General features: G+C 40.1%; 1 protein-coding gene and 1 long non-coding RNA gene across 2 annotated transcripts in view; one reads left to right on the forward strand and one right to left on the reverse strand.

Moving 5' to 3' along the window:
• LOC117504818 overlaps positions 1-20870 on the forward strand; it is a 3434143-nt gene that overhangs the window by 2617088 nt on the left and 796185 nt on the right. The window lies entirely within an intron of this gene.
• Positions 1-20870, reverse strand: part of LOC117504886 — a 370101-nt gene that overhangs the window by 295552 nt on the left and 53679 nt on the right. Inside the window, exon 3 of the long non-coding RNA XR_004558945.1 lies at positions 20089-20096. This is a non-coding gene — a long non-coding RNA (uncharacterized LOC117504886). The remainder of the gene's footprint in view (positions 1-20088; positions 20097-20870) is intronic.

Below are 20870 nucleotides of genomic sequence, written 5' to 3' on the forward strand. Positions count from 1 at the left end.
TTTTTGTTGTAGAGTCTTTCACACAAGACCTCAAATTACCTTTATAAAGTGTAAAAACAGTTTATTATAGTTTGCTGTGTGTTTTGAATAAATGTGTGTGGAAAATTATTTTTCGCTTTATTTTTTCCTGGCCTATTTTTGATTGAAAACCTTTATTACACTTATAAAACACATCAAAAACATATATATTCTGAAAGCACAGGTTGTCCTGAAAAAAAGAGACATAAAGCTTGATTGTGGGATGCAGGGAGAGCTGTTAACAGCAATAATAAAACATTTATGCCAGGCGAGTGAACTGTCCAAAAAATGCTCTCGGACCACAGAGGGTTAACATGATTTACGGTGCCCCCTTGTGGTTGGCATATGATCCCAACACCAGTGTGTTTTTGGTTCTGTGTCTGTGATATTGCGTCTTTTAAATGTACAACTTGCCTGTACAGCAGAGGTCACCAACCCTGTTCCTGGAGGGCATCTGCCCTGCATGTTTTCTAACTCTCCCTGTTCCACTCCCATGCAATTAACTCTCAGGTGTGCTCAGCCAATCAAGAGCCTGAAAACACCACTTTAAAAAAAAAATCAGGTGTTACTTGAGTAGGTAGACTTGGAAAACATGCAGGATAGGTGCCCTCAAGGAAAAGGGGTTGGTGACCCCTGCTGTACAGTGTTCCCACGCAGTCCAGACCAACATCTGGAGATCAGCAGAGCCCACACTGCCAAAACTCAGCTTGCTAGACTTGGGCTTCTTCCTACGACTGGACCGAGTTAATTCCAGCTGACAAGAGACAGCAGCTCTGAATTCACATGAGCGATGAAGCCAACGCAGGAGGCGAGGAAAGTGAGGCGGGCTATATCCTTTGGGATCTGTGGATGATTTTGCCCTGGAAAACATCTTCAGATAATTTTCAGTGATCTACCTTGATTTAAAAAATGGACGAAAAAAAGCAGTGCTCAGTGACAATGCATTGAATGTTATCCATGGTAGCTCATGGGTGCAAGCAAATGAAAATTTTTTGACTGAACGTTTTCTGTGAGTGAGCGGCCAGGCTCCGAAGGTGCGAGGTCCCCTTGGGGGGTCTGGGGGCATGCAACCCTGGAAATTTTGGAAAAAAAAATTGTGTAATTTGATGCATTTTTAGAGCACTTTGGTCAGTTTTTCTTGGTTTAAAATGCAGTGGTATTTGCCTCTATTTCTGGAACAAAATATGGCTCAAGTCTTGATTTCATTAAAATTTATTCACTATTGTATGTATTGTCTGTAATAACTTTCCAGAAATGGACTAACTGTCTGCATTAACTGACTAATTCTGCTTTCACTGTTTTAATTCTACATTTATCAAATTCTGAGTGTGTCTTATAAAACAAATCAATAATTACACCTTTCTGGGTTTTAGTAAGTAAACTTTAAATTGGACACGATGCACAACAGGAAGCCAGTGGAAAGATTTTAAAACAGGTGTAATATGGGACCTCCTGCAGTTGGTTATGAACTCAGTTTGTGAACTTCAGAAGCCTTAAATGAACAGTACAACTGAACATCGTCGGCAAATAGATGGTAGTACACATCATTTAGTAAATAATATACTTAAAGACATAACTATTATCAATGAAGTCTTTTGCCACTTCTAAAAAATGACCATCCCCAGAACAAGACTGCATATTAATGCCAAATTCCACCACCAAACTGAATTTTAAATGTTGTGAAACGCCATCACCAGATTGCAGCACTTTCAAATGCCACCAGTTATAATAAATAGCATAACCAATGAATATACCTGTACAGTATTTAGTCCAGTGCTTTAATTTTACAAAATATATCGTCATTTTTAAATCTATTAAAGAGTGAAATCTGAAAGAAATCAATTGTAAGGCCTGAAAGAAGTTTCTGTAGGAAGTATTTTAGTCATAAGGTCAAGTGAGAGGGGGAAGTGTTGGCTTTTAAAATACTTGAAAGACAGCATGGCAGCCATGCTGTTAAGTGCCATAGAAGAACAGAGGGGTAAGTTTGATTTACTCTCAGGGACACGTTTTGAGAGGAGCGCGTGTGTAAACTGAATGAAATCAACTGTAAGTCCTGAAAGAAGTAACATCCCAATGGACACTCTAATTTGGCTTCTAGTATTTGCTAAAGCAGTAAAGTTATTGGACACATTATCGAGTTGTGGATCTTGGTGTTGTTTGAGCACAGTCGTAGTTCACAAAATTGTGGCGATATTGTGGAAAGGAGCTCGCCATCCCCACAATTGAGTATTTATTCATCTCAATGTTACTTTTAAAATAGTACTTTGTGTGACTAATTTAATTCTAAAGATTAAAGAATATCAAATTAAAATGGTCTTATTCAACAAAGATGGATAAGAATTCCAAAAAAAAAAAAAATTTCAACCTTTCAATTTCAATTTATTTAGTTTATATAGCGCCAAATCACAACAAAGCTGCCTCAAGGCGCTTCACACAAGTAAGGAGATTTCTTGTGCCATTTCCGGTTAGTGCCTTCATCTATGCGCTCATAATAACAAGGAAACGTTCAGCTTTTGTTTTTTGTTTTTTAATCAATAACAACAAACAAAGCTTACAGGCTTATAACACTTTCACAATAATCTGAGCAGCCATTTGTAAAAATAAAAAGAAACAATGCAAAAATAGCCAACAATATTAAGGTGCCACCAGGGTCAAAACAAAACAAATCTACCATGTCATAAAGCCATAATGCGTTCTTATTTTTTTCAGATTTTTAAAGAGTCCTTAAGGGAAGACATTTCTTTAAAAAAAAAAAAAAAAAAACTAAAGGCAGGCTTATTTCCAAATTTACATTTATGTAAAAAGAATTTTGCCATAAGGAGGTTATTAATTGTAAACTCTTTTTTCTTGTTTTATAATATAACACCAAATTTTACATCTGTATAATTCAAAGACAGGATACCCAAGTTATAATGTTTAGCCCATGAACAAAAACTGTACCAGAAAATTTTTGTTAAAATACAGGTAAAAAAAGATGTTCTTGTGTTTCTATATTGTTGTTACAAAAAGTACATTCATTGTCAACAATACTGAATTTGGAATGTAAAAAATCTTTACAGGGATAAATATTGTTAATAATCTTAAAGTAAACTTCTTTGGCCTTTGGTGGGATCGGAAATTTAACATAATTGCATCTAATGTTCTAACATCTTGACGACTGAATCCTTCTAATAAATTCTTCTAAGAGATAAGGGAAAAAATTCATTGGTGAGGGAAGTTCTAAGAAATTTATTACTACATTTTTTGTCCACAAGTGGGACCAAAAGACCAAAAGAGTGCAAAGAAGGGACAGTGTGTATATAAAAGGGAACCTCTCAAAGTGCAGATAAGAGCTTGTGAGATTGCATTAATAACATCATTAAACTGTTAAACCATGCAAACAATATTGTTTTTATGAGTAAACTCTGCAAAGTTGAGAAAGTTCCCTCTCACATCCATTAAATGCAGTATATCGACCAGATTCCCTTTTTAATACCAAACATTAAAATAGAATGATTTTTTTATATGGATATATGTGTTGTTCTATATTGGTGTGTCATGAAGGGTGAAGTTATGTTTATATATTAATTTCCAGTACTGTAAAATTTGTTCATGAAATTTGGACAGTTTTATGGTAATTTGATGACTCAAAATCGCACTGTAAAAGAAATGAGATGTCGTCTACATTTGAGAATATTTTGGATGGGAGATTAAACCATAAAGAATCTATATGAGTCAAGAAATTTTGTAGCCACCTTAATTTTAGGGCCCCATTCATAGGGTCAAAATCAATCGCATTAAGCCCACCTTCCTCAAGATATTTTACAATATCATTCTTCTGTATATAATGATGTTGATTTTTCCAGATGGAATTTAAATTGATTTAGTTGATTTGTTTAATCACAGACTGTGGAATATTTAGAGAGTATGCAGGATAAATAATTCTAGAGAGGCCTTCCATTTTAGAGAGCAACAGTCTACCGAAGATGGAGAGATCTCTCTGTAGCCATGTGTTTAAAATAGCCTTACTCTTTTTAATAGTGTTATCAAAATTGTTTTTACTCTTTGTTCTTGATTCGAGGTTTATTTTGCAAAACGTTTCCCTGAGCGGAAGTTGCTTTATTTTTTCCTCCCTCAGCTCGGCTGTTCATGATGCATTCAAACACAGATTGTAAATCAAGCTCTTAGACCCTGAATGCCCCACACATGCTGCGTTCAAGACGTTAAACTGGGAAAACAACAAAACGTTCCATGAACCAGCAGTAACACTTTGTTGTTGTGTTTATGAATGAAGAAATAAAAGTTTTATTTAAGTTTCATTTATTTAAATTTTATCGAGAAATAAGATTACAACTTTTGTGTGTGAGAAAGATGCAAAATATCGCAACGATTCTCTTTCTGTTTGTAGTTTGGAATCAGTTAGAATATCTATTAATGTAAACTGAGTTTCTGCACAAGGTTCCGAGCTAAAATTTCAGCCCGACCACGTGTTCAAATCGGTTCAAATCAGTGTACAATTTGGACTTGATAATTTCCTATTTTCCTGCATACCGTGAACGCGCAAGCGGAGGAGGCGGGGACCAGATAGGCGCCTAAATGCCGGCTGGAGGGCAGGTGGGGGAGTGGTTTGTAACTCATCGCAATATTGAAAACTGGCCCACACAGCCCTCCAAAATAATGTAGTCATGCTGAAATTGTATTCTATTGTTATAAAACATTGTAAAGTGGATGATTTTTATTGAATGTACTTAGACACCAAATAACAGTTTCACATAGTTTAGCATAGTTTCGTGTGAGACATGGTTCCGTCCAGCCCCGCCCCCCGAGCTGCAGACCAGAGAATTGATGCTGCCGACTGGAGTTACATTGAAACTGATCTTGTTATGAGTTTTTTTTTTGTACCAACTACCGAGACCGCTTTTACAGTAACGTAGCGTTATTTAGTGGCCGTTGATTTCCTTTTTTAATGCCGTTAAATCACGTTTTATTTATCGTTCTTTTATTTTAGATAAGGGAGGTAAAGAACTCGAACTCTTGTCCGGGTTCAGGACCGTCTTCCAAACCACCGACACGTGGACCGGAACATTCAGGTAAATTCCTTATTTATTATGGAGTCATTTATTGTTTTGTTTGCAGTACATTGTAAAATGTTGACTTTGAACATAACCGAGTGAACGTAATGCTCATTAAGAACACCAGGGGGCGGTGTTGCATCATTTTTCTGTTTTCCTGTTAAGTAACTCGGGTGTAGTTTGGACGTTTTGTTGTTTGGACATCCCGTCTCCGTCTTTTTGTATTTCGGTGATCAGGCAAATACTTATATTGAAGTTGTGAATGACGTTGTTAAGTGTTAAATGTTGTTTCCTCATGAGTTTTTGGTTGGTTGTGTGTTCGCCGTCGGGCCGCAAACTACACATTTACTCAAAGATAAACTTCTCCAACAAACATATTTATTTGTGAAGAAGACGCTCTTGTAATGACGGAGTTAAAATGCTTTGGCGTATACGAGTAATTATTTTTATACGCCAGACTGTATGTTGCACACGGCACTAAAGTGTGAACCCACCGTGCCGTGTGCACAGCAACGATGACGTCACACTAAAATAAAAAAAATTACAGTGGATTGCAGCACTGTGGTTTAGTGGTTAACACTGTTGCCTCACAGCTAGAAGGTCATGGGTTCAATTCCCGCTTCTGGCCTTTCTGTGTGGAGTTTGCATGTTCTCCCCATGTTTGCGTGGGTTTCCTCCGGGTGCTCTGGTTTCCTCCCACATCCAAAGACGTGGGTTAGGTGGATTGGAATCTTTAAATTGTCCGTAGATGTGTGAGTGGGTGTGAATGTGTTTGTTTGTGGCCCTGTGACAGACTGGCGTCCTGTCCTGGGTGTACCCCGCCTCGTGCTCTATGGCTGCTGGGATAGGCTCCAGCCCACGCGACCCTTAATTGGATTAAGCTGTTGAAGATGAGTGAGTGTGAGAAATATTAAAATAAGTTAACTTTAGTTTAAAAAGTTTTTAACATGCATCTTAGCTGCATGTGTGTCACGGCAGCAGGAAACATGAAGGAGGGCAAACAAAGATAATCCCTGCTGTGGATGATCTGAAACGTTACATTTCCATTTGTCCTCCACGATCTGTGACACATCTTTGTTGGGTCGCTGGACTGTTTAAATAGAAATGACAGTTTGTTTTTTTTTCCTCTCTTTCTTTCTCTCTCGTTTCTCACACACACACACTCATCTTCAACCGCTTAGTCCAGTGAAGGGTCGCGGGGATCTGGAGCCTATCCCCACAGTCACAGAGCGCAAGGCGGGGTCCACCCAGGACAGGACGCCAGTCTGTCTCTCTCTTTTCAAATTAAATTAAATTAAAAACTGCTTTTCTACCTGCTATTCTTCTAACAGTTTGGCTTGTAATATTTAGAGCACTTTTTATCCAAATGTGATAATCCTGAAAAGTCTGTATCTGGGGGAGGGAGTCAGACAAATTACGTGATTCTAGATAGCAAATAATAGGATTAATGAATCTGGATCACTTTGATCCAGATTAAATCTTTTGAATAACTGACCTTTGAACTGCAGAAATGGGCGAACTATCGTGTAATCCTCACTCTGAGCACTAGGGGCGCTGTTGCACCATTTCTCTCTTTTCCTGATTACATCATAGACATAATAAATAATAGACAGCGCATTGGTTGCTGAGGTGCAAGAAATGCGGTCACCATCTTGGACAGGTCATCGTAGTGATTTCATCACAAGGCACAGTGAAGATTTATCTTATTTATTTTTTACCTTTCTATGATGAAGTTTCATCTTTATTTTCTCTTTTCTGTAAAGTGTCTTTTAGCACTGTGTAAAGTGATATATAAATATAATGTATTATTAGTAGTATTAAGCTGCAGAAAGCGCTGTGTGGACGCATTGGACGCTGTGTGCATGCATTAATTCTGTGTTCTACACCTGATGGCACCCGAACCTCCGGTGCGGGGGAGACTATAGCAGAGTGAGCTGTACTGTGAAGATGGCTGAGTCCTTGGAGTTTACTTGCAGTTTACTGGAGCTTCACAAAGTCACTACCATTATGGATTATCACCTTAATGGTTATTTGTCTCTGTAATAATCAGTAGCATTATATAAATACAAAAAATGCATACACACATGTAACACACGTTGTCAATGGCGTTTGCTATTTATGTGCAGTGTATCGCCCTGTGCTAACATATTGTAGTCATTCAAACGTTCTAGCTTTCTTACCTTGTAATTCTCAACACAGTCATTATAGTTTTCTCCACTAAGGTCTGACTGTTTCAATGCTTGATATTTTGGCATAGTTTGTTGGAAAGCCAGATTACACTGTACAAATGTATTTGACACCATTTTGCCAACCATTGTTTTGATACAAGGGATCACACAACACATGCAAAGTCCAATCAGAATTAGGACTACAATAACTGGTGTCATTATTTTCAGTAGTAACTGCCACCATGGTCCTGAAGTCAACCAGGACCAGGGATTCCACCGGCTCACGGCTAGGGTGTCTTTATGCATTGCATCACGAAGTTTATTCAGCTCTTCCAATGCGTCCTGCACATCCACTGAATGAATGGAGTCTGGGATGAAAGTACAGCATGTTGTGTTCAGCAGAACACAAACTCCTCCCTGTGAACCAGTAAGCAGGTCTAAAACCATGCAATTTTGCATCACCATGGTACGTAAAGCATCTATTTCAGTGTTTTGAGCTACTACTATTTTCTCAGTTACATTCATGAACAGACCCAATCGATAATTCAGAGTTTCAATCATTAATGAATTTTTTACCACTCCTATCCAGGGGAACAATGAATGTGCTATTTTATCTCCTACAGACCACAATTTTTGGTCCTTCGGTACATCCGAGCCCCACATGTGATCATGTGGCAACACATCTGGGTATATCGATCTCCTCCGTCTGGTGCTGCCATTCTTCTCTGTGGAGGTCCTTGGCACTACCACATATGTATGGTCAGTCACCTGGGTAGGTGCACACACACCACCCCAATTTGGTGGGAGACTCATGTACAGTCTGGAACCACAAAGCCAATAGATGTCATCATACACCGGAGTACCATTTACAGGTGGTAGCAAAAACTAACTAACATAAGCACATGATTCATCCGTTCCCCATGGACAGGAGCCTGTATAATTACATCCCCGTCCAATGTGATGAAGATAAGTACCATCCACATAATATGTTTTGGTATATATGAGGGTGTCCATCTGTCTCATTCACATTATGAATAAACCTCTTCTGACGTTGCTTCAGTTGTTCTCTGGCTCGGGCCACAGTGAGCTGCAATTCTTGGGTCAACCACCAGGCCAGGAATCCGAGGAGCACGAAACACACTAAGATCACAACGCAACCAGCTGACCTACCAACAGTCCGGCAGCGGCGGCGCTGAGCACGCCGCTCCAGGGTCTGCTGTAGTTCAGTCATGATTGCTAGGATACAGTGTTGTTAACCAACCTCACCTAATAGTGCAAGGATCTCCCTGCTTCACTGGCGTTGAGACAATCTATTGCTAATTAAATAGACTCCCTTTGTAGCCAGACTTCCCCTTACACTGTGGAGGCAGCCAACACACGCTGTATCTTACAGTGACTTAGATGTATCCACGTTGATCTCTCCGCTATCTTTACTGCAGTTGGCGTTAACAGCACTTGGTATGGACCTTCCCAATGAGGACTGGACCAGTTCTTCCTCTTAATCACTCTGATGAATACCCAGTCTCCTGGCTGGACTACTGGAAGGCCGTCCTGTGGAAGATCAGAATTATTCAGCAGTAAATGTGTTTAAGTTATCTCTTTCTGTGTTAATGTCTTTTTCATAAAATCTGCTAATGTTTGTTCCTCATCTGCTGTTTTAGTATCCATGTCAAAAATTGGTAGACGATATGGTCGTCCATAAAGTATCTCAAATGGTGTTAAACCTGATGGTGTTGGTGTTATTCTCATATACAATTTTACTAGGTCCAAACATTCAATCCAGGTTTGTTTTGTCTCTTCCATACATTTCCTTAGTCTTGTTTTTATTGTGCCATTTGTCCTTTCCACTAATCCTGCACTTTGTGGGTGGTAAGCACAATGATGTTTTAACTTAATTTTCATGTGTTCTGCTACTCTTTGTACAACTTCATTTGCAAAATGTGTTCCATTATCACTGTACAATGTCTCTGGTATTCCATAATACAGAATAATTCTTACACAGTGCTTTTGCTACTGTTAAAGCATCTGCTTTTTGTGATGGAACAATTCCTACCCATTTTGAAAAGGCATCAATTAATACTAGACAGTATTGATAAGGTCCACATCGATTTAGTTCAATAAAGTCCATATGAACAATTTGAAAAGGATACTGTGGTTTTGGGAATTGCCCTCTCCGGGGTCTTATATTTCCCTGTGGGTTGTGTTTCAATCAGGTAACACAGGCTTTACAAAAAATTTGAGTATAAATTAAATCCATAGGTAGTAAAGTATTGGTCTACCATATATACCATCCCCCCTGTCGACACATGCGTTAACCCATGCGTCGCAATTGCAGCTGCTTTGAATAAGCTTTTGGGTAGGATGGGTTTGTTATGTACACAATGAAGTCCTTTGGGGTTTGGGGTTGCCCCATTTTTCAACCACAAATGTCGTTCCTGCGCTGGTGCCTGTTTTTGCATATCCAATAAAAGGTCAGAATCTATTAATGGTTCATTGTCTGTCTGAGCTGTGTAAATAGAAGAAGTGCCATATCGACCAGCTGCTGCTTCTTTCGCTATTTTGTCTGCCAGGCAGTTTCCTCTGGAGACAAAATCTGTACCTCTGGTGTGGGCTGCGCATTTACATAATGCCAGGTGTGATGGTAATGTCACTGCTTCTAGCAAATTTGTGAGTAAGCCTGCATGTGTCACTGGTTTCCCTGTAGAGGTTATCATACCTCTTTGTTGCCATTGTTTTGCAAAGAACCAAATTGTTAAAAATGCATATTGACTATCTGTATAGACTGTCAGTTTCTGTCCTTTAGCCAAGATACAAGCTCTGGTTAATGCGATGAGTTCTGCAGCTTGGGCTGATTTAAAATGATCGATCTGTTTTGCTTCAATAACAGTATTTGGTAATTGAACAACAGCATAGCCTGTTAATGTCTGTCCTTTCTGATCTTTGAAACATGAGCCATCCACAAAGTAATGTAGTCCATCTGTAAATGGTTCGTCTGTTAAGTCTGGTCGAGGTAATTGTTGTTTCTGTGTGTCTGCCAAACAATCATGCGGTTCACCATCTGTCTCAGTAGGTAGGAGCGTGGCGGGATTCAAGGTGTTGCATCTTTCAATGGTAATATGTGGCTGAGACAGTAGCATTGCTGTATATGCTATCTGTCTAGCAGGCGATAAGAATGTATCCAAACGTTTGGAATAATAGCCAACTGGTTTATTTTTATTACCATGTTGTTGTAGCAAGACTGCACACATGAATCCCTGTTTTGTGTCCACCATGAGAGTGAATGGCTTGTCATAATTGGGCAGAGATAATACTGTGGAACTCACAAGTTCTTGTTTAAGAGCTGTAAACTGTTCTTCAGCTTCTTTATTCCACTGTATTTTGTCACTCATAGCCGTTGGTATAGAATGTATTAAATCCTGCAATTTCTGCACCTTCTCTGCATAACATGGAATCCAGGCTCTGCAATAATTACAGATACCTAAGAAAGTCATCATTTCCTTTTTCTGCTTCAGGTTTTAACGGATATTGTTTGATCCGTGGTCTCCAATCAGATCGTGGCTTAATTTTGACTGGCTGAATATTTTTCAACAGTCCTACATCTGTGGGTGCATTCACCCAGAGATGAGAAGGCAGTTTGGCCAATAAAGTCTCATCTTCCTGTGTCAACAACACAGATGTTGTTAAATTTCAATCGTCCAGATCTACTTCATGTATCACCGGTGTCGTCCAAGCACTTACAAACATGTATTTCCGATACAAGCCTGTGGATGGACTGAAATCTCACACCGACATTGCATCTGCTTCGTGCCAATCAGTCGCTTCCTCAGCTATTTTAGCAATTCCTCCAAGGTCCTTCCAGGACTGAGTGTCTGCCCTTGTCAGTGAAATATGCGGCACAGCTTCAGGTTTTCCTCTGTACCATTTGTCTGCACTTTGGGTCAGCACTACACTACACACAGAGGTGGTTTTTCTGTCTGTGTATAGATGTGCTACTGTCTGTAATTCTGATGGAATTTGCAGAAATCCTGCTCCATACCTTTCATCCTTTTGTGGAGTGAATAGCATAGTTATGTGTAGATCTTTTGGTGACATCATTACTACATGTTCTCTGTTTTCACAGGTCATCAGACCTTCCTCTAATAATTGTTCAGTTTGTCTCAACTCCGACAGATCCAAAGAGTACTGCCAGGCCTGGGCCAAATTTGTATATACAGTAGCGGGCTGCCTCACAGCTCTCATACCACCTACTGTTGATGTGACTCCTATAGATAAGGCAGTCATCAAATCTCATCCCAGTAAATTTACTGGACAATGGGGCGAATAAACCACAGAGACACAAGCAGTTTGGTTCGTTTCAGGATCTTCAAAATTGACAAACTTCAATATTTTCTCTGAATTCACCTGTCCATTTGCAGATTTTACCCAAACAACTTCTTTTGCCAATTTAGTTCCAGGAGGTCTGTCTGTTATCACTGTCCTACATGCTCCTGTGTCACAGAGAAAATCCATGTCCTGTCCATTTACCTTTAGAGTCACCACAGGTCTTTCTTCCTCTTTATGGCCTCTACTCTCATCTGTGCTTCACTGAGCCATACTTTTGCACACTATTTCTCCTTCTTTTCTTGCTTTCCTGTTACCCTTTTTATTTGCTGCTGCTGCTGTAAGTTTTAACACCAAAACCTTCACAATCTGGCACAACCAATTTACCTGAAAAGCCATATTTCTTTTTCCATTTAGTTATGTACTTCAGATTTTCCGGATTGCGTTTGTGCATGTATTTTTCGTTGTCCTGAAATAGGGGCAAACAAGGACAGTCGGGGAGAGGTTACACATGAGTCATGTCTGCAAGAAGGAGATATCAAGGCAAGGTGACGGCTGGAACCTTCCATTCCTACAACATGAGCCTTGTGGCTCATCCAAAGCAGGATGAGGCACTTTATGCAAAATAGTTTGCTCAATCATGAAGAATGCAGACAACAAGTCTTTCTTTTTAAAACCTCCTCTTCTCACAAAGAGGAAAAGTACACATAGTCAGAAAAAGGAAATAAATGATAATATAAGCATGAACTATATAAAATAAATGATAATATAAGCATGAACTATATAAAATCCTTGACAGCGGGTGTTAACCGCACGTTGGAAAACATCTCGGTGAGAATGGCTGCACTGGAAAACCGCTTTGATCGTCAGTAATGACCACATCTCCTCTATTCAGATGTATTGAAATCCACTCTGTTTCAAACTGTGGAATCTTTCAGGCGTCTGCTAATCTGGATATCTATTCGGCTCCCCAAACACAGCTGCACTTCAAGGCCGCTGTGATAAAAACCTCCTGGAAGAAGAGCAACACTTATGCCTCACTCCCTGGTTTTTCACCCGCCCTCTGCTTCTTTCAGCTCTGATGTTGACTGTGGACAGTGGACTGTTCAGAGCTGCCCCCCCAGGATGGACGGACAAGGCCGTTGATGGTGCCTAAGGCTGCCTCCGGAGTGTTCTGTCTGAAAACTGGTCTCATTCAAATCTCGGTCGTCGTCTCTCATCTTGTTGTTGTGTGCCTCTTATCACTCTCTGCCCCTCCCTCCCTCCCTGCGGCAGGCCTCGTCCTCTCTCTCAAGCTCGCCTGGCGGCGCGACTTATAGTTGCAGCGGCCTTCACCCACTTTGCCTCTATTCAGATGACGTACTGCTTCAAGTTTAGTGCAAGTTTAATTTTGATGTGTGCCATTATTACGGTAAACAATAATTGTGGATTAATTGCTGTATCTTGTCTGAGGTAATTGGAGTGTAAAAATAATTGCCCTTTTTTGGGATCAATAAAGTTGTCTGAAGTGGTGTGTTAATAACTGTCAGGATGTGAGCTTTTGTGGGGTTGTGTTTATATGTTTTGGTTTATCTTTGTCATGTTGTGTTGCTTTCTTGCATGTTTATTCTCTTGCTGGGATTTTTCCTGCTCGGGTTTGTCTGTCCTTATTTCTCTTGTCTGTCTCTTGGTCCCTGGTGATGGCAGTTTCCTCCTCTCTGGCCACACCCTTGTTCTGGTGCCTTCCTCACACACCTGTCCTCAATTTGCAGCTCATCACCTGGGTGTATTTATAGATCCTCAGTTTGCCTTGTCCTTTGCCAGATTGATGTGCCTTGTGCCACTTATAGCTTCTTGCCTTGCTCTATTTGCCTCATTGTGTTTTTGACTACCTGCCTGTGTACCACGCCTAAGCCTGCTGATTTTGTCACTGTTGCTCTTTTTGGACTGCCTCTCTGTGTACTGACTCCAGCCTGTGAACCAAGTAAACATCTTAACCCTACTGAGTTGTGTGCCTGCGTTTTGCATTTGCTTCCAACCATCTCTGCCTGTAAGCCCCGATAACATTTTTAGTTAATTAATATTTGACCTCTGGGACCTTTAGGCTGAACTGGGAGGTTCCTGCTGCAGCTGCTGCTGTTGTCGTCTGATGTTTGATGGACATCATCAGAGTCAGTCTCCTCCCTTGGTGAACTGAAATGTATTGATCGACATTGTCAACAATTAATAATATTTTAAATTAAACTTACATTATACTTTTTACAATACAGCACAAAGTGCAGATGTTTAACTACTATTAAGACACTGTTAATAACTGCACAGTGCACAATGTCGGCTTAATTTAGTCATTAAAATTAGGTGATTAAGTTACTTCATTCACTGAGAAACTGTAAAAATCCTGCAGAACAACACATGATACTACATTTTAAACAGTTTTCCTCATATGTGTATTTTCACCTGGAGGTCCATGAGTGCTGGTCCGACCCTGGAAGATTTGTTCAGCATGTGATCCCTGGCTGCTGCGTTCAGACTGACTCTGAATTTCACTGCTGATTTCAGAGCTCGACGCCTGCTGACCTGCAGTGTTCCTGCTCTGTTTGTTTCTTCTGAACGAAGAAATCTTGAATATCTCCTTTTCATTGTCACTTTACAATGAAAACTACAGCAAACCTTGTTGCTGTGGACCCCGGGGTCAGGGACACCACTGTCAAACGGAAATTCACACCCGAATCCTGGCCTTACGAAGTTTCCGTGTTTTGACTGTTGGAAGCCGATGAGATCCAGCCAGAAAGGCGTCTGCTGTGACACTTAAATCTGTGTTACACTGCAAATGTATCGACATGGATTCATCAACCTACGCCAGGCTCTGGAACTCTGACCAACCTTGGTCCTGCAGTAAGTGCACATTAACAGTGAATCCAACTAACATTTCACTTTCTGATGTCCAAGTTGAAGACCTGCCCCCAGAACCAAACTTCAACTGTTTCAAACAGAAAGGCTGCATTTCCTCCACGTGAATGCATGGAGCCTGTTGTCCAAAGTGGACGAGCTTCATCTGATCACTGAGCAATCCAGAGCTGCTGTTATCGGTGTGAATGAAACGTGACTGGAGGATTCTGTGACGGACACTGACAAACTAAAGTTTTTACGTCACCAGACCAGACATTTACATGCTGAAATAATAATAAAAAAATAAAACAAATTTCTGTTTTGATTTAATGTCACTATGACTCCACTGCAAAAACTGTCCCTCTCAAAATATGTCAAATAATACAAAATCTAGACAAATTGTCTTGTATTAAGCAAAAACAAAATCTGCCAATGGGGTAAGAAAAATTTACTTCGTTGGAATTCTCAAAATTAGCAAAATGTCTGGACACTGAGTAATCAAAATGTCCCTTAAAACTAGACATAATTCTTATTTTAAGATTAGCCTCTGTCTTAAAATAAGGAAAACAATCTTGCTCCTTTGCTTGGATGATTTGAAATCCATTGCCTTTCCTTATAAATGGTTAAATACAGCTTGATATGAGCTGGGAAAATGTGTTAAGTAAAAGTGAGATACATTTTCCCAAAATAAGTTTTTTTTTTTTTTTTTCTCATGTAAAACAACAACAAAAAAAATGCTTAACAAGATTATTTTTCTATTTTAACAAAAATTAAGTAAAATTTTCTTTTAAAAAGGTCTCTTTTTTTTTTGTTGTTACTTTCTCAGATACCAGTTTTGCAGTGTATGCCAGCACTTCTTGATACTCTGTTCTTATGAAGAAGCTTCAGAATTGTCTGCAAACCTTCCACTACAAAACAGTTCAAAATATCCTCAATGCACTCCCAGGACCCATGAAGGGCACACTGAGCTCAATAATTCTTCCAGTAAGTCTCAGCGTTAAACACTTAAAAATTAACTGTCTAGTGTAGAGGACAAAGCAAATGAAGTATACAAAACCACTTAATTAAATGCGTTGCTAAACTTGGGTTTCTCTGACTATAAGTGTCTTGTGTGAACTCAGTGGCTGAGTTAGAATTTCTTTAAAAAACATTCAAATTGCTATTTTAGGGTTTTGTTTTGTTTTTAAACTGAGCAAATAATTTGTTTTAGAGTGTGGAATACTCCAAAGAATATTTCACTTCTGTGGACTGATCCTCATAACGTGTAAATTGAAATCAAAATGCCATCATGGCTGCAGCTTTGAACACTGTTACAAACAGCCCCGGCCTCCCCTATTACCATTATAACTGGTCTGCTCTCCCAATAAAGATCACAGCTTTGACCCCCTAAAACAAACAAAAAACATCACTCATTTGTTTTATCTTAAATTTTCATCCTCGTTTCCACACCAGGAGCAACATTCGGGAATAAATCCGAGCAGCTCGTCAGCTCACCTGAGCTGAAGTGGATCCGAAGGCGAATTAGTCTGCAGCTGAAAACCTCCTAAGACATAACGAGCAGGAGGAGTCCCAGAGTTCTTCAACTTACTCAAGCAAAACACATAGAGACAAAATAAATAAATATAACCCAAACGTCAGTGGGGTTTCTGTTTCCGCCAAAAACAGCAGCAGCTGCAGCATCACGTATATCACTGACTGTAGCAATCTAACGTTCCCGCATTTTTGTAGCAGGGGCTAAAATTCCGGCGCCCCAAAGCCATTAATTTTGGCAATGCTGATTTGCTAAATATTTATTAATTTTTCCCTAGCAACTACATACAATTGGTTATTTCGCTGCACTTCAAGGGCACTTTGAATGACCGCCCAAGACGAGGAATGATACGTTCCGTCAGTGGAAATGCACTGTTGAATGAGAGTCAGTTGGAGGAAGTGTTGTCCGCTTTGCCACATATATATATATATGTGTGGCAAAGCGGACAAGTTACTCCTAATCGTCAAGACAATTAGAAATCATGAATGACCATGATATGTCAGACTTCTGACACCACCCTGGGAATTTCACCCAGGGAATAAGACAATAACTTCAACTTAAGACACACAGGTTCATTGTAATTGAGACAGAGACGTGGTTCCCAAATACAAAAAAAGAATTTATTAACAATTGAGGGTGATTCTTTAACTACGGGCACTATTGGCCTTGTAAATGTAATTTCCACCACACCATTGCCTTACAATATAAAGTGCCTTGGGGCAACTGTTTGTTGTGATTTGGCGCTATATACATGTGCTCTGATGTCACTGTTTATCTCCATAGAAACCAAACAATCTTTCATACAAACTGTTTAAATGGACATTACAGTGTTGTGGTGGAAATTACGGCAATATTGTGGGACAACTACATTTTGTTTAAAAAAATCACAACAGTTGTATGACATTGAATACCCCAATTATGTTTTGATTATTTTACTGATATTTTATTCAGAGATATTTTAAAACATTAGAAAAAAACTTTCTTTACCATTCATTTTTATCATTGAAGATCAAAAGTCTGGGTGTGGGACAATCAATTCAATCAATTTTATTTATATAGCGCCAAATCACAACAAACAGTTGCCCCAAGGCACTTTATATTGTAAGGCAAGGCCATACAATAATTACGTAAAAACCCCAACGGTCAAAACGACCCCCTGTGAGCAAGCACTTGGCGACAGTGGGAAGGAAAAACTCCCTTTTAACAGGAAGAAACCTCCAGCAGAACCAGGCTCAGGGAGGGGCAGTCTTCTGCTGAGACTGGTTGGGGCTGAGGGAGAGAACCAGGAAAAAGACATGCTGTGGAGGGGAGCAGAGATCAATCACTAATGATTAAATGCAGAGTGGTGCATACAGAGCAAAAAGAGAAACACTCAGTGCATCATGGGAACCCCCCAGCAGTCTAAGTCTATAGCAGCATAACTAAGGGATGGTTCAGGGTCACCTGATCCAGCCCTAACTATAAGCTTTAGCAAAAAGGAAAGTTTTAAGCCTAATCTTAAAAGTAGAGAGGGTGTCTATCTCCCTGATCTGAATTGGGAGCTGGTTCCACAGGAGAGGAGCCTGAAAGCTGAAGGCTCTGCCTCCCATTCTACTCTTACAAACCCTAGGAACTACAAGTAAGCCTGCAGTCTGAGAGTGAAGCGCTCTATTGGGGTGATATGGTACTATGAGGTCCCTAAGATAAGATGGGACCTGATTATTCAAAACCTTATAAGTAAGAAGAAGAATTTTAAATTCTATTCTAGAATTAACAGGAAGCCAATGAAGAGAGGCCAATATGGGTGAGATATGCTCTCTCCTAGTCCCCGTTAGTACTCTAGCTGCAGCATTTTGAATTAACTGAAGGCTTTTCAGGGAACTTTTAGGACAACCTGATAATAATGAATTACAATAGTCCAGCCTAGAGGAAATAAATGCATGAATTAGTTTTTCAGCATCACTCTGAGACAAGACCTTTCTAATTTTAGAGATACTGCGTAAATGCAAAAAAGCAGTCCTACATATTTGTTTAATATGCGCTTTGAATGACATATCCTGATCAAAAATGACTCCAAGATTTCTCACAGTATTACTAGAGGTCAGGGTAATGCCATCCAGAGTAAGGATCTGGTTAGACACCATGTTTCTAAGATTTGTGGGGCCAAGTACAATAACTTCAGTTTTATCTGAGTTTAAAAGCAGGAAATTAGAGGTCATCCATGTCTTTATGTCTGTAAGACAATCCTGCAGTTTAGCTAATTGGTGTGTGTCCTCTGGCTTCATGGATAGATAAAGCTGGGTATCATCTGCGTAACAATGAAAATTTAAGCAATGCCATCTAATAATACTGCCTAAGGGAAGCATGTATAAAGTGAATAAAATTGGTCCTAGCACAGAACCTTGTGGAACTCCATAATTAACCTTAGTCTGTGAAGAAGATTCCCCATTTACATGAACAAATTGTAATCTATTAGATAAATATGATTCAAACCACCGCAGCGCAGTGCCTTTAATACCTATGGCATGCTCTAATCTCTGTAATAAAATTTTATGGTCAACAGTATCAAAAGCAGCACTGAGGTCTAACAGAACAAGCACAGAGATGAGTCCACTGTCTGAGGCCATAAGAAGATCATTTGTAACCTTCACTAATGCTGTTTCTGTACTATGATGAATTCTAAAACCTGACTGAAACGCTTCAAATAGACCATTCCTCTGCAGATGATCAGTTAGCTGTTTTACAACTACCCTTTCAAGAATTTTTGAGAGAAAAGGAAGGTTGGAGATTGGCCTATAATTAGCTAAGATAGCTGGGTCAAGTGATGGCTTTTTAAGTAATGGTTTAATTACTGCCACCTTAAAAGCCTGTGGTACATAGCCAACTACACTCAACAAAAATATAAACGCAACACTTTTGGTTTTGCTCCCATTTTGTATGAGATGAACTCAAAGTTATAAAACTTTTTCCACATACACAATATCACCATTTCCCTCAAATATTGTTCACAAACCAGTCTAAATCTGTGATAGTGAGCACTTCTCCTTTGCTGAGATAATCCATCCCACCTCACAGGTGTGCCATACCAAGATGCTGATTAGACACCATGATTAGTGCACAGGTGTGCCTTAGACTGCCCACAATAAAAGGCCACTCTGAAAGGTGCAGTTTTATCTCACAGCACAATGCCACAGATGTCGCAAGATTTGAGGGAGCGTGCAATTGGCATGCTGACAGCAGGAATGTCAACCAGAGCTGTTGCTCGTGTATTGAATGTTCATTTCTCTACCATAAGCCATCTCCAAAGGTGTTTCAGAGAATCTGGCAGTACAACCAACCAGCCTCACAACCGCAGACCACGTGTAACCACACCAGCCCAGGACCTCCACATCCAGCATGTTCACCTCCTCAGACAGCTGCTGAAACAATCGGTTTGCATAACCAAAGATCTGTCAGAAACCATCTCAGGGAAGCTCATCTGCATGCTCGTCGTCCTCATTGGGGTCTCGACCTGACTCCAGTTCGTCGTCGTAACCGACTTGAGTGGGCAAATGCTCACATTCGCTGGCGTTTGGCACGTTGGAGAGGTGTTCTCTTCACAGATGAATCCAGGTTCACACTGTCCAGGGCAGATGGCAGACAGAGTGTGTGGCGTCGTGTGGGTGAGCGGTTTTCTGATGTCAATGTTGTGGATCGACTGGCCCATGGTGGCGGTGGGGTTATGGTATGGGCAGGCGTCTGTTATGGACGAAGAACACAGGTGCATTTTATTGATGGCATTTTGAATGCACAGCGATACCGTGACAAGATCCTGAGGCCCATTGTTGTGCCATACATCCAAGAACATCACCTCATGTTGCAGCAGGATAATGCACGGCCCCATGTTGCAAGGATCTGTACACAATTCTTGGAAGCTGAAAATGTCCCAGTTCTTGCATGGCCGGCATACTCTCCGGACATGTCACCCATTGAGCATGTTTGGGATGCTCTGGACCGGCGTATACGACAGCATGTACCAGTTCCTGCCAATATCCAGCAACTTCGCACAGCCATTGAAGAGGAGTGGACCAACATTCCACAGGCCACAATTGACAACCTGATCAACTCTATGCGAAGGAGATGTGTTGCACTGCATGAGGCAAATGGTGGTCACACCAGATACTGACTGGTATCCCCCCCCAATAAAACAAAACTGCACCTTTCAGAGTGGCCTTTTATTGTGGGCAGTCTAAGGCACACCTGTGCACTAATCATGGTGTCTAATCAGCATCTTGATATGGCACACCTGTGAGGTGGGATGGATTATCTCAGCAAAGGAGAAGTGCTCATTATCACAGATTTAGACTGGTTTGTGAACAATATTTGAGGGAAATGGTGATATTGTGTATGTGGAAAAGTTTTAGATCTTTGAGTTCATCTCATACAAAATGGGAGCAAAACCAAAAGTGTTGCGTTTATATTTTTGTTGAGTGTAATAAAGATAGATTGATCATATTTAAGATCAAAGCATTAAATAATGGTAGGGCTTCCTTGAGCAGTCTGGTAGGAATGGGGTCTAATAGACATGTTGATGGTTTGGACAAGCACAAAACAGCAATATTTGCATATACTGATTCTGAAAAAAGGTGAAACAGTCATCATAGACTACTAGAACAAATTTCTTAACACACTTTCATTGTAAAGATAACTATAAAAGTGTGAAATTTCCCCTTTTTTCTGTTTTTCATACAATATGATCAAAGGACATAAGTGCCCGTAGTCTAAGAATCACCCTTGAATTTCTAGTTTAAAAGACAATTTTATAAAAACTAATTTAAAACACCACCGATTATGACCACATGAGGGCACCCTTGCATCACGCAGCCCGGCAGCACACGCAGCTGGCAAAGTTTTCCAAATGTCCACACTGAGCGTAAAGCCGCCGCAGCAAACAAG

Source organism: Thalassophryne amazonica, chromosome 23 (assembly GCF_902500255.1).
Source record: "Thalassophryne amazonica chromosome 23, fThaAma1.1, whole genome shotgun sequence".
Classification (NCBI taxonomy): Eukaryota; Metazoa; Chordata; class Actinopteri; order Batrachoidiformes; family Batrachoididae; genus Thalassophryne; species Thalassophryne amazonica.